This window comes from Puma concolor, chromosome B3 (genome assembly GCF_028749965.1).
Source record: "Puma concolor isolate L17-30 chromosome B3, mPumCon1.1.hap2, whole genome shotgun sequence".
In the NCBI taxonomy this organism is placed as follows: domain Eukaryota; kingdom Metazoa; phylum Chordata; class Mammalia; order Carnivora; family Felidae; genus Puma; species Puma concolor.
The window spans coordinates 133,048,737-133,061,776 of record NC_141672.1 but is presented as its reverse complement, the minus strand read 5'-3'; the positions used below and the strand labels follow the sequence as shown (position 1 = coordinate 133,061,776).

At 45.5% G+C, this 13,040-nt stretch overlaps 1 long non-coding RNA gene across 2 annotated transcripts; it reads right to left on the bottom strand.

Moving 5' to 3' along the window:
• Positions 1 to 2,292: 2,292 nt before the first annotated feature.
• Positions 2,293 to 11,746, bottom strand: LOC147580389 (uncharacterized). Of its 2 annotated transcripts, XR_015251936.1 has the most exons (4): positions 11,587 to 11,746; positions 8,457 to 8,584; positions 6,573 to 6,661; positions 2,293 to 3,886 (listed from the first exon to the last, which is right to left on the bottom strand). It is a non-coding gene; the product is annotated as an uncharacterized LOC147580389 (long non-coding RNA). The 2 variants fall into 2 exon arrangements; XR_015251937.1 differs by lacking the exon at positions 8,457 to 8,584.
• Between the last annotated feature and the right edge of the window lie 1,294 nt (positions 11,747 to 13,040).

The following is a 13,040-nucleotide window of genomic DNA, read 5'->3' as shown; positions in this document are numbered from 1 at the left end:
GACACATTTTACATTATGCATCACATATTCTATATATAACACATTATATATTATTGCCATATAATTTTATCATAAAATATACCATATTACAATATACTACAATGTATATAACTACTAATATACTATAGGTATATAGCATACAGACATATATATATAAAATGTGATGGAATGAATGAATGAGAGCACGAAAGACTCTGAGAAGGAGGTGGTGAAGAGCGTTATTCTGAATGTGTACTGATCTGAGGATATCCCCAGACACAGTTGCCACACAAGGTTTGAATCCAGATTCTATCTCTAACCAGCTCTGCGTTTGCGGGCAAATCCCTTGGTCACCTGAGTCCAAGTAAAATAAGGGCAACTATACTATGAGTTAGCCTCTGTTGACACTTCCTGTGTACCAGACACAGTGCTAAGCACGTTGCATGTCCAAACTTAATGAATCTACCAAGTACCCTATTAGTCAGGTATTATTTTTAGCCCTATTTATAGGTGAGGAAATTAAGGCGCAGTGATCGCAAGTAATTCGCTCAAGGGCACACAGCTAGAACAGGATGGGGATTCTGGCTCCAGAGCTCGCATGCTTAATTCCTACAGCAGGGACTAAATGAAACAGTGGGCATACACCATTTCACACAGCACCCAACACGTACTAACCACTCAGTCAATGCTAGCTAGCCAGCCTTTGCCTCTCCCTTTTAAGGACGACAACCTCTGGCTTACCACATGTGCTGTTAAAACTTGACAATATATTTATTTGCCTTATAAAGAATGGAAGAAGAAATCAGCTCGCATAGATTTTATTTCCAAACTATCTATAAATAATAAGTTAAGGAAAACTTGCCTTTCCTATTTAAAGGTCTAATTTAGATCCTTTATCAAAATGATTTAAAATGCCTTTCACTGGGAAACCATATTTCAAAGACTTTATTTATTAGACTTCTTGAAAGTGTGTTTTTAATGCACATTCTGACTTTTTGCCAAACCTCTTCTCTGAAACAGTAAAATTAGAGCCGCCCCCTCTTTAAAGAGTTATATTTATTAGATTTTTACATATTGATACAGTACAATCTATCAAAATAAATCTGAGAATGGGCACATAAATCTTCCACTCTTCCAACATTCTTTATATCCAGAGTGTCCACAGTAATTTCCATCTGACAAACGCTCAGAGGAGTCTGGGGGCGAGGAACTTCTTTTCTAAAGAATCAAACTTGCATCTTCAAGTGTAACTTCTCTGGCTACCTTCACTTCCCTCACCACCATGGCTGCACTTGGACCAGAGTGGCTGTGTGTGTGTGTTTTATCTGACACCGGTAATTAAATGTAATTGCCTTTTAAGCCTAAACAGCTGTGAGCTCTACAAAATGCACACAACTCATAAGCCAAGGCCTGAACCAGTGTTTCAACCCCTTGGGAGGATGCTCGAAGATACGTCACCATTTTGCCTCTTTTCATGCTGCACCCTTCAACACCTTTCTTCCTTTCGATTTAAATTAAAGACAATTACTTCAAAAGAAGATACCTATTTCTAAAACTTCGGTGGGTGGATTCTGAGGGATTTCAAATAATGTACGTGTTGCCAACATCCCAGTGATTTTGAACGTGAGACTTTCTTTTCTGTAATTCAGAGATCTCTACGGTGACATGTCATAGACACCAGAATGGATGCGCAGGGGCACGGATATGTATCATATTTGATACACGGGTTACCCACTTGACAGTGTAGAGGTCAAGAAATTCTAGGGGCGCCTGGGTGGCTCAGTCGGTTAAGCATCCAACTTCAGCTCAGGTCATGATCTAATGGTTCACGGGTTTGAGCCCCGCGTCGGGCTCTGTGCTGACAGCCCCGAGCCTGGAGCCTGCTTCGGATTCTACGTCTCCCTCCCTCTCTGCTCCTCCTCCGCTCATGCTCTCTGTCTCTCAAAAATAAATAAACATTAAAAAATTTTTTGAAAAAAAGAAATTCTAGTGAGAGATAAGATCTTGGGCCTCCCTTTTTCGGGAGAGGAACATTTTAATCGCCAAAGCGTGGAGCATGGTAAGTGCATGCATTATATCTTCCTTTTTAAAACCCGTGAACTAGTTTGTATTGCATGGGGCTCCAGGTGCACTTATCAAATGAGGACAAATTTAAAAATGACAATTTTCATCAGGTAATTTGACCCTCCATATGGAGGAGAGGTATATATGACCCTGTAGGAAGAGTCTGAGTCAGTTTTTGCACTACCCTGGTGATGGACTCAATATTTGCGTCCCTGCTCCCACCCACCCAACTCCCGTATGTCAAAGCCCTAACATGCAATGTAATAATATTTGGAGATGAGTTTTTGGAGACGTACTTAGGTCTAAATGAGACCATGAAGTTGGGATCCTCATGGAATTACTGAATGCCCTTAGAGGAAGAGGAAGAGGAAGGGGAAGAGAGAGAGAGAGAGAGAGAGAGAGAGATGTCTCTCCATACGCATATGCCAAGGAAAGACCATGTGCGGACACAGCAAAAAGGTGGCCAGCTGTGCATAAACCAGGAGGGGAGGTCTCCCCAGAACCCAGCCATTCTGGTACCCTGAAGGTAGACTTCCCAGGCTCCAGAACTGCGAGAAATGAATGTCTGCTGTTTAAGTCACCCAGCCTGTGGTATTTTGTTAGAGCTACCCAAGCTGAGAAAAACATCAAACTCAGTGTTCTTGAAAGATGAAAATAAAGCTGCGCCGGTATCCATGCTTTGACGAATACCCACAGCCTCTCTCCCTCTCCTGGTCCAGTGTCCCCTTCCGTCTTTCCACCTCCACTATCTCGAACAGTCACGATCCCCCCATTGCCATGTGGCGGGGTCCAAACCGCTGACCATAGCATCCCAAATCCTTTCTAATCAGTCCCCGCTGATTTCTGCAACTGCCTCTCCAGGGGATCACATCTCTAAGTGACCTGCCTCACCGTGGCCAGCCCACTACCCATTTCCGTTTATAGCCCAAAAGCACCTTGGTTTTCCACTGTTTCCAGCCCCACCTGTGCACCCTAACATTGACCCCCCTCTTAATCCAAATATTTAGCCGATGCAAATTCTTCCGCAGGTCCAGGGTGAAGTGTGTCCCTCATGCTGGGTACACAGAAGCTAACATAACCAGTTGGGAGGAAGGTTGACAGCAGGAATGGGCAGGAAGGAGGAAAGAATGGAAGGAGGTGGGTTCAGTCAGAGCTGGCTTCTTCTGCACCTCATACACATATCATCTGCTACCTCCACTCACATGCCCCTTGGGACTTAGAGCGACTTTCTGAACAAGAGACAGCACCAAGGCCACCCAGGGCTTCAGCACGACTGAGAGATTCTTGCCATTTTGAGTAAAAGGAAGGAGCAGAACTAAAAATTTCTTATGAACCTACTATGTGCCAGGCAATTCTAAGTACTTTAACGTACTCAGTTTCCACTGCAATCCTCAAAGGCAGACTTAAAGCAAAACCTTTCCTGGGGCGCCTGGGTCACTTCGGTCGCGGGTTTAGCGTCCGACTCTTGATTTTGGTTCAGGTTATGACGTCATGGCTCTTGGGATGGAGCCCTGCTTCGGGCTCTGCACTTACAGGGCAGAGTCTACTTGGGATTTTTTTTTTCTCTCTCTCTTTCTCTGTCTCAAAATAAATAAACATTAAAAAAAAAAAAGCTCTTCTTTTATAAGTGAGAAAAAGGAGGCCCAGAAGTCTTGTCATGAAAGAATTTAGAGCAGGATTTGAATCCAGACCTTCTTCCATTCAATCAACTTGTTGTTGTTGTTGTTGTTTTTAGTATGAGTAGCTATCTTGAAAACTATTCAGCCAGGCACTGAGGTCCCAGAAATGATATGACCTGATTAGTGTTTTCTAGTGGCTTCCAGTTTGAGAGAATGGAGCACACCTATAAACACAATAAAGCAAGAAAGGGTAAACAAGATTCAACCAACAGTCCATACTGTTCATTTGTCTACACTCCTTGAGGCACAAACACTTATTGAGCATCTGCTAAATCCCAAGTACTATCTCATGACTTTCCCGTGTTTATACTTTTAGACCTGTGGGATCTCTGCAGAACTCTGTGGGATCAGTATGACCAGTATTCTATGCATTGTGTAGACAGGAGTTTAATTAACACGTCCATGTTTCCTCAGCTGGTACAAAGAAGAAAGCTTCAACCACATGTCAGAAGCCCATTGAGAAATGGACCCAGGAGCGCCTGGGTGGCTCCGTCGGTTAAGCGTTCAACTTCGGCTCAGGTCATCATCTCATGGTTCACGGGTTCAAGCCCCGCGGCAGGGTCTGTGAAGACAGCTCAGAGCCTGGAACCTGCTTCAGATTCTGAGTCTCCCTCTCTCTCTGCCCCTCCCTCGCCTGCCTCTCTCTCTCTCCCTCTCTCTCAAAAATAAATACACATTTAAAAAATCTTTGTTAATGAACCCAATGTTAGAATGTTTCGTGCATAAATTTGTGTATCCGTATCTTATTTATGCACTGAGGCATAAATTCACTTACAGAGTCTTAGGGTCAGGCAACTGGGATGACATTTAGAGCCACAAGATCTTAGATTCATCCAGTGTCTTTAAGTTGTGTTACAGTTTTGCAGTCATTGGCCATAAGGAGCGGGACACAAGAGGAACAAATGGGCCCTGTCTCTGCTACAGCAGCGGGGATGAATATCACCACCTTCGGCTTGCAGGGCACTGGGGCTTGACGACACCACACATCAGTCACAGAGTCTGAGAGCTACTATTAGACACGTTTAGTGGGTCTACATAAATCTCTTTTAGCATAATTTGTTCCTTCCTAAAAAAGGAGGGAGAGAGAGAATGGGGTGGGGGTGGGGGAGAGAAAGGGAGATCATATTTGTACAAATCTGCGTTTGGAAGTCCTAAAAAGCAATCAGAGCCAAAGACCAAGAGGACCAGCGACGCTCGGGAGGTAGGGATTTTGAAACTGGAAGCCCTGTGAGAAGCCAACATGGTAAGAGGGACAGAACCCAACAAGAAGTGTTCACCACTCACTTGGCCAGACACAGACGAAAGCCATGCGCTGGGAATGTATGGCCAGAGCCACAAGGAGAAAACTAGCCCCTGGATCAGTACCTGGCTTCATATATTATTTTTGCTATTTCTTTTTTTTTTTCCTTTGATTTCTTCTTTGACTCCTAGGTTCTCTCTTCTTTTTTTAATTTTTATTACTTACTTATTTATTGTATATATAATTTCTAGTCAAGTTAGCTAACTACAGTGTATACAGTGTGTCCTTGGTTTGGGGGGTAGATTCCCATGATTCATTGCTTACATGCAACACCTGTGCTCATCCCAACAAGTGCCCTCCTCAACTCCCATCACCATTTCCTCCTCCCCTGCTACCCCCCCCCCCACCAATCAACCCTCAGTTTGTTCTCTGCCTTCAAGAGTCTCTCATGGTTTGCCTCCCTCCCTCTCTGTTTGAAACTACTTTTTCCCCTTCCCTCCCCTCCATGGTCCTCTGCTAAGTTTCTCAAGTTCCACATATGAGTGAAAACACATGATATCTGTCTTTCTCTGACTGACTTATTTCACTTAACATAATGCCCTCCAGTTCTATCCACGTTATTGCAAATGTCAGGATTTCACTCTTTCTCATTGCCAAGTAGTATTCCATTGTATATATAAACCACATCTTCTTTATCCATTCATCTTTTTGCTATTTTTATGGGCTGATAACTGCATGATTCTGGTAACTCAATTGGGTGTTCTCTCTCTCTCTCTCTCTCTCTCTCTCTCTCTCTTCCTCTATCATAGGTTCTGTCTCATAGGCCATAGAGTGGATTCTGTGCTGAAAGGTAACAATTAGCCTGGCAATAGAATATTCCTGATGTGTTTCTATTTTGCTTTATCTTTTTTTTTTTCCTCTCTGCGATTGTCCTACAAATAATAATTAAAAAAAAAAACAAACCTATCAGTACTAGATTTTTACTTGGAAGTTCTAGAGATGTCCTTAAAGTAACCATTTCTCTGAATGGATGGTTTGGATCATAGCAATCTGTGCCTTCTTTGGTTCTTGAGAACAATCCTATCACTGAGGAAATCATGCCTCAGGACTAATTTCCTTTGATTCTGGAGTCGACACAGAGTGGCTTAACTCTGGGGCTACCTGGGATAAGAGTTTCTGACATGCAGACTATGTGTAAGGCCTGGTTTGATGGGGAGACTCACCCCAGGCTACAGACAGTGTTATTCACACACCACCCAGCAGATATTGTGATCTGACAAGGAATCGGGGCCTTGCTTTCCATGTGGATGCTCCCAGGGATTCCACGGAACATTATACCAGGGAATTCTCGTTAGCAAATTCTCTTCACTACTAAAGCAAGACAGAGCTCCAGGAGGAAAATTTGGCCTCATTCTTAAAATATAGTTTTGAAGGTAAATTTGCTTTCATGGTGGCCTATAACATGCTCCCTAATGGCTCCAATTTCCTGGTGCACACGTTCTTGTGTAAACCCTTTCCCTTGAGTGTGTGCTAGACCTAGTGACTAACCTCTAATGAATAGTATATGGCAAAGGCAGTGAGATGACACCTACAAGGCTATTGATACTCACGTGGTCACAGGTAGACACCATCAGTTCCTCACAAGTGGCTAGCCAGGGAGTTGGGGCTTCATGTTGGTCACAACATGGCAGCTTGCTTCCTACAAAGAGAGCAAGCCACGAGAGAATGATGACACACGGAAGATAGAAGCCACAGTCCATTTGTTTGTTTGTTTGTTTGTTTGTTTTGAGAGAGAGAGTAGGAGAGGGGCAGAGAGAGAGGGGGAGAGAGAGAATCCCAAGCAGGCTCCACACTGTCAGGACAGAACCCAAAGAAGGGCTCAATCCCACAAACTGAAGACCATGACCTGAGCCGAGATCAAGAGTTGGACGCTTAACCAAATGAGCCACCCAGGCACCCCTAGAGGTCACAGTCTTTTTATAACCTAACATTGGAAGTGACATCCATTGGTTCTGCCATAAGCTGTTCATTAGAGGCAAGGCACTAAGCATAGCCCACACTCAAGAGAAAAGAAAGGTCGCACTTTTTAAAGGGAGAAATGGCCAAAAATTTATGGACCTAAAAATTACCTCAGCCCCAATCTAACAGAGTTAGCAGGAAATCCTTCCATTTTGGGGGCCACGTTGCTCTTCCAGGCTAACTTCAGAATCCCTGGAACTTACTTGGTTTTATTGAAAGAGGAGAAAAGCCTCTAGCACTATTCTGGGCATCAAAGCAGAAGAGGTTATGTTCTAGATTTAGCATGTCTCTCCTAAGTAGGCAAGGTCTTCTCTGCCCAAGGTGTTCAACAAAGGTTGTACACCCCACACCTGTGTTCCCAGTTCATTTCAAGCCCTGCCCCATTCACAAAGCAAGTTGGTCCACAAAGCATCCCTTTGGACAGAGCTCTGCTTTGGAGTAAGAAACCCATAATTCACAGTCAGGTATAAACAGAAATTACTTGACTACCTTGGTTATTCACACTCTTTCCCTATTTTCCCAATGAGTTAGATAACCAAAAACTCCTTCCTGTTAGATCTTAGAAGCCCCATTCTTCTCCCTTCATGTTTCTTCAACCAAAATAGAAAGTTGGAAGCTATTGTTCTTTTTTATTCTTCTCTCCTTCTTTAAGACCTCTCCAAGAAAGGTCGAGTGCACACAGTATCTATTTCAAAGCCTTTAAGATTATATTTTAGGGGGCAATTTAGCCAATTATTATTTTAAAGTACACTCTTTCTTAGAGAAATATCAGTCTGTATAGAATTTCCTCTACAGGGAGCCTGAATGGCTCAGTCGGTTAAGCATCCGACTTAGGCTCAGGTCATGATCTCACGGTTTATGAATTCGAGCCCCCACATCGGGCTCTGTGCGGACAGCTCGGAGCCAGGATCCTGCTTCAGATTTTGTGTCTCCCTCTCTGCCCCTCTCCCACTCACACTGTCTCTGTCTCTCACAAATAAAGATTAAATTTTTTTTTTTTTTTTTAAAGCATTGCCTCTGAGAGGGATGCCTAGGTGCCTCAGTCATTTGAGTGTCTGACTCTTGATATTGGCTCAGGTCATGATCTCACAGGTGGTGGGTTTGAGCCCCATGTCTGGCTCGGTGCTGACAGCATGGAGCCCGCTCGGGATTCTCTCTCTCCATCTCTCTCTGCCTCTTCCCTCAAAAGAAATAAATAAACATTTTTTAAAATTTAAAGAAAAAAGAGTCTCCTCTAAGAAATGCACACATGAGGGAAGACTTTTCTCTAAACTTGAAATTTTCTAAATCATTCTATCTATTTATTTTTAAAGATCTTATGGTTAATGTCTACACCCAGCATGGGGCTTGAACTTCCAACCCGAGATCAAGAGTTGGATACTCTGCCAACTGAGCCAGCCACCCCAAAACATTTTGAATCAAACCAAAATGGTTTGTGAATCAAGGGTTACTAGTCTTGGCTTGCAGCGGCTCACCTGAGTCTGATGAACTCGAACCTTCCTACGGGCAGTCACTTCATTCACACATGGTCGTGTCTGAACCTCAAACCCAGGTTTCTGTGGTTGACTCCTTGCGAATTAGTTGAGGGCTCTTTTTTGACCAGCTAAGGAAGCAAATTCAGAAACATAGGCACCCAGGCTTTGAGCAGAGGGAGGATATTCTTCTAAGGCTGGATCATGGCATAAAAAGACCAGAAATGGGGGGCGCCTGGGTGGCGCAGTCGGTTAAGCGTCCGACTTCAGCCAGGTCACGATCTCGCGGTCCGTGAGTTCGAGCCCCGCGTCAGGCTCTGGGCTGATGGCTCGGAGCCTGGAGCCTGTTTCCGATTCTGTGTCTCCCTCTCTCTCTGCCCCTCCCCCGTTCATGCTCTGTCTCTCTCTGTCCCAAAAATAAATAAACGTTGAAAAAAAAAAAATTTAAAAAAAAAAAAAAGACCAGAAATGGACCCAAAATTTAGCATCCGTGAAAATATGCTACAGTCCGTGACAAATAAGGCAAGTCGTATTTGGTCCGTGCGCTAATATATCCCCTCAGTCCCTTCTCTCACGAAACTGCTCGCACTGGCAGAGAACATGTTGTCATCCTTGGTGTATTTTTTAAAAGTTTTTTTTTTTAAATGTTTTATTTATTTTTGGAAGAAAGAGAGAGAGCGCGCACAAGTGGGGAAGGGGCAGAGAGGGGTGCGGGGGTCAGAGGATTCAAAGCCAGCTCTGTGCTGTCAGCAAGGAACCCAGTGCAGGGCTCGAACTCATGAACCACAGCACCGTGACCTGAGCCGAAGTCAGATGCTCAATCAAACGAGCCCGCCGGGTGTCCCTTTTGGTTTGCTTTTTAACCTGCGACTTCCTCTCTTTAAACTTTTTAAAAGGAGCCCCCCAAATGATATTATGAACAACTGAGAAAACGCGTTCAAGCTACCTAAAGTATCTAAGAATAGTACCTTCCTAGTGACTTGTAGGACGAGCTAAAGCAAATGCACTTAGAACCGGACTCACTACTTTTTCATAATGGGATGGACTAAATTCCATTATATAGGAATCACACATAAAAGCCTTCCTCTCCATCAAGTGATAGATCAAAGGAAGGAAAGATGAGTGGTCTACAGGCATGAGCCACGCCTCCCGAATTCTGAGACCAGGACTGAACAGCCTGCATTTTAACTACCTCTCCTTGACATGAAACAGTCTTCACGTGTCTCCCACTGAGGAAAGTCAGGTAGGCTCAGCTACAAAGATTTTCTTCCGTTGCCCACTGCCCCCCACCCCCCCCCTTTCCTTTACCATTCCATCGGAAGGATGACAGGTCCCTGACTGGGCTCAGGTGAATCTAATTTAAAATCCGGACTTGGCGCGTCCCTCCCATCTGAGCCTTGCAGGGAGGGCATCTGTCAGCATCACAGCGTGGGTCCCTGGCATATTTACGGTCGCAGTGACGGCCTGCCCATCCCTCCGCAGCTGCAGTGGCACCCGATTCCTGCCCCCATCTGAGTGGAAACTACCCAACCAGATATTCTGACTTGTAGCGACAGATGAGAACGCGCCGTGTCCCCCCAGCACCCCGCTGCCCTCATCCCCTCTTGGGCAGAGTACCGAGGGGCCATCAGTGCGCCATTCCAGCAGCCATCTTGCGGCGGTGTTGCAAATTCATCGGTATTCTAAAGAAGCCATGCCTTTGTCCCCTCACTCGCTCTGCAGACATTACCAAGGGTCTCCTATGGGCCAGCCACACGCCTAGTCATTGAAATGCAATCACAGACTCGCCACCCCATCCGTGACCTCGTGGAGTTCGCTCTCCTCACGCCTCCCGTATGGGGAGCTTTCTGACCTGTGTTTCTTAATTTCCGAGAAGTGGATGCCAAATGACAGGCAGGTCTCTGCTGAGGAATTCTTTGGCTGAGGATTTCTTTTGCAGATTCCTAAGGTCTAACCCTGGCAGGACTTGCCCAGGGTACACACACGACCCCCGAAACGGGAAGATGTGAGTTGAACCATCAAGACCCCTGGACTAGAAGCCAAGGGAGGCATCCGGCATGTTGCCCACTGGACGCTTTTTCAAGGCCCAGTTATATGCCAGCCCGATGCCCGCGACTCTGCACACACAAACCAGTCACACAGGCTCCGATTCTCAGTGCAGTGACAGTCTAGGGGGTGCTGGGATGGGGAGGTGAACAGATAATTTAGAAACATTCATAGCGGAGGTGTGTGCAGGTAACAATAAATGTCGTTAAAATAATAAGGAAAGAAAGGAAGTCTGAGACCTAGGCCAAGCCCTTTACCCCTTTGCCCTCAGTCTCCTCATGTAGAAAATGGGCATGATTCTGGATCATTTTCAGGGTAGCTTCCCCTGTACCTAGGACACATCGGTCCAGGCTGAACCAGTGGCCCAAATCTACCCATTCACTTCTTTTCTGCACCTCCTGAGAACACCCCAACCCGAGTCCATGTGTCTGACCATTCTGTTCCCAGCCAGGAACAAACAAAACCCAGCTCACATTCACAAGAAGTTACCAAGAGCTTTCACAGACAGGGTTCATTGGATCATGTCTCTTCTCTACACACAAAGAACAGGTCCGAGGTTGTTCTTTCCCTTTTATGGGTGAAAACCTTCAAGCCTCAAAGAGGTGAAATAATTTGATCAAGATCTGAGAAGAAGAAATAAGCCATGAAGCTGAATTTATTTTTTTATTTGCCTATTTATTTATTTAGAAAGAAGTCCACTTACCTGTTTTCCCTAAGGATACCCCAACAGAGTAAGGAAGAGTAGTTTTGTGTGTTTGTTTTTAATGTTTATTTTTGAGAGAGAGAGACAGAGAGAGACAGAGGATCTGGAGAAGGCCCCAATGCGGGGCTCAAACTCACAAACTGTGAAGTCAGACCTAAGCCAAAGTCAGACGCTTAACTGAGCGGCCCAGGCGCCCCAGAAGCTGAGGCCTTCTGCCTCCAGATTCCACACATGCCTAGACTAGTGAGCAGGACGGATCGGAGGAGGAAAGAAGCAAGGGTCCCCGGGCCACAGCAGGCATCACCAGCAGAGCTGGATTTGTGACAAACGCAGCAGAGGTGAAGGGCCCTGGAGGATGCAACAAGCTGGCCTGGGCAATCTCACCTCCACAACTGACTCCTGGACCCTCTGTCAGTTCCGGTTCTTCGGCCTGTGGCACCTTCTCCAGCCTGTGCCTGTGAATCAACCAAGGGCTGCACGCAGTTGGGGGTAGTTCGCAGAGCCAAAGGCACTGTTTGCCAGCAAGTATAAGAAACCGCCCAGCAACGGCCCGCAAACCGGAAGTGAAACCGGATGCAAAACCAAACCTTCGGGTCATCGGAGCCTAACTTCCTCTCCAGCGACTTCCGTTATTGCCACGTGTCCTGCCCCGGTGACCTCTTCCGTGTAGGAGGCTCTGAGAAAGCATATTCATATGCGGAGACAAAGGCAGGGGAGACAGAGGTGAGCCCGGATTCTAAGAATTGGAGGGGTTTCCTTCCCACACATGACCAGTCCAAACCAAAGTCCTCAGGAGATTGTCAGGCTGGCTTTTCTTGTTTTACCCCATTTTACCACAACAGATGTGGCACGTTGAACATTTCTTATGAATGAAAAAGAAAGAATGTGTATTTAGCCAAAGCAATTAAGAGTTAACTCTTAACAATGTGGCTGAGGGGCATGTGGGCGACTCAGTTGGTTAAGCTGCCAACGCTTGATTTTGGCCCAGGTCATGATCTCACGGTTGGTGAGTTCGAACCCTCCATCGGGCTCTGCCCTCACAGCACAGAGCCTGCTTCAGATCCCCTGTTTCCCTCTCGCTGCCCCTCCCCGACTTGTGCGAGCCTGCTCTCTCTCTATGTCTCAAAAATAAATGTTTCAATAAATAGATAAAAAGTAGCTATTTGATATCTAGAGAAAGGTAATTTTTTGCTTTGTACCCCTTAAATCAAGTTTACGTCAATGCTTTTTACATACCCACTGGGGGGGTCCCACTCATATGACAATACCTCATCTTCATCAATGTGATCCCCATACCCATGTTGGGAGTTTTGTCTTATTCTCTGCATTTTACGGAGGAGGCACTTCGTTATTCCCCTTCAAAGCTGCACCCCTAATCCGCTTTGTCCCGAGGCCACGCGGAACAAAGCGGAAAGTGGCCTTTCCGTAGGGACTGGGAAAAAAACACCACCTCTGGAAAATATTTCTTCTACCTGGCTGTGTACTTGAATTAAAGCATGAAACAACTTCAAATGGAGACGAATCAATACATTAAATCATTGTTATCTTCTATTCACCTTTTATTCTAGGAGTTAGGTTTACTGCCAATCCACCTTGAGATCCCTCACTAATGATGCAGGGGCACGCGGGGGGTGTTTAGGAATAATGCCTCTGGAAACAGGTATTCCCTTGAGAAGTTAGGTCAGGACATGAGGCACTTGGTCACCCACTGTTGTCCCAGGGAGCCATCCGTCTTAGGGCTGGTGCCTGCGTGGGGTCTCCTTGCACTCTGAATTGGAGCTGGATCTATGATGTACAGTAACGGGGATATTGGGACAAAGGTCACCTCAGGCCAATTC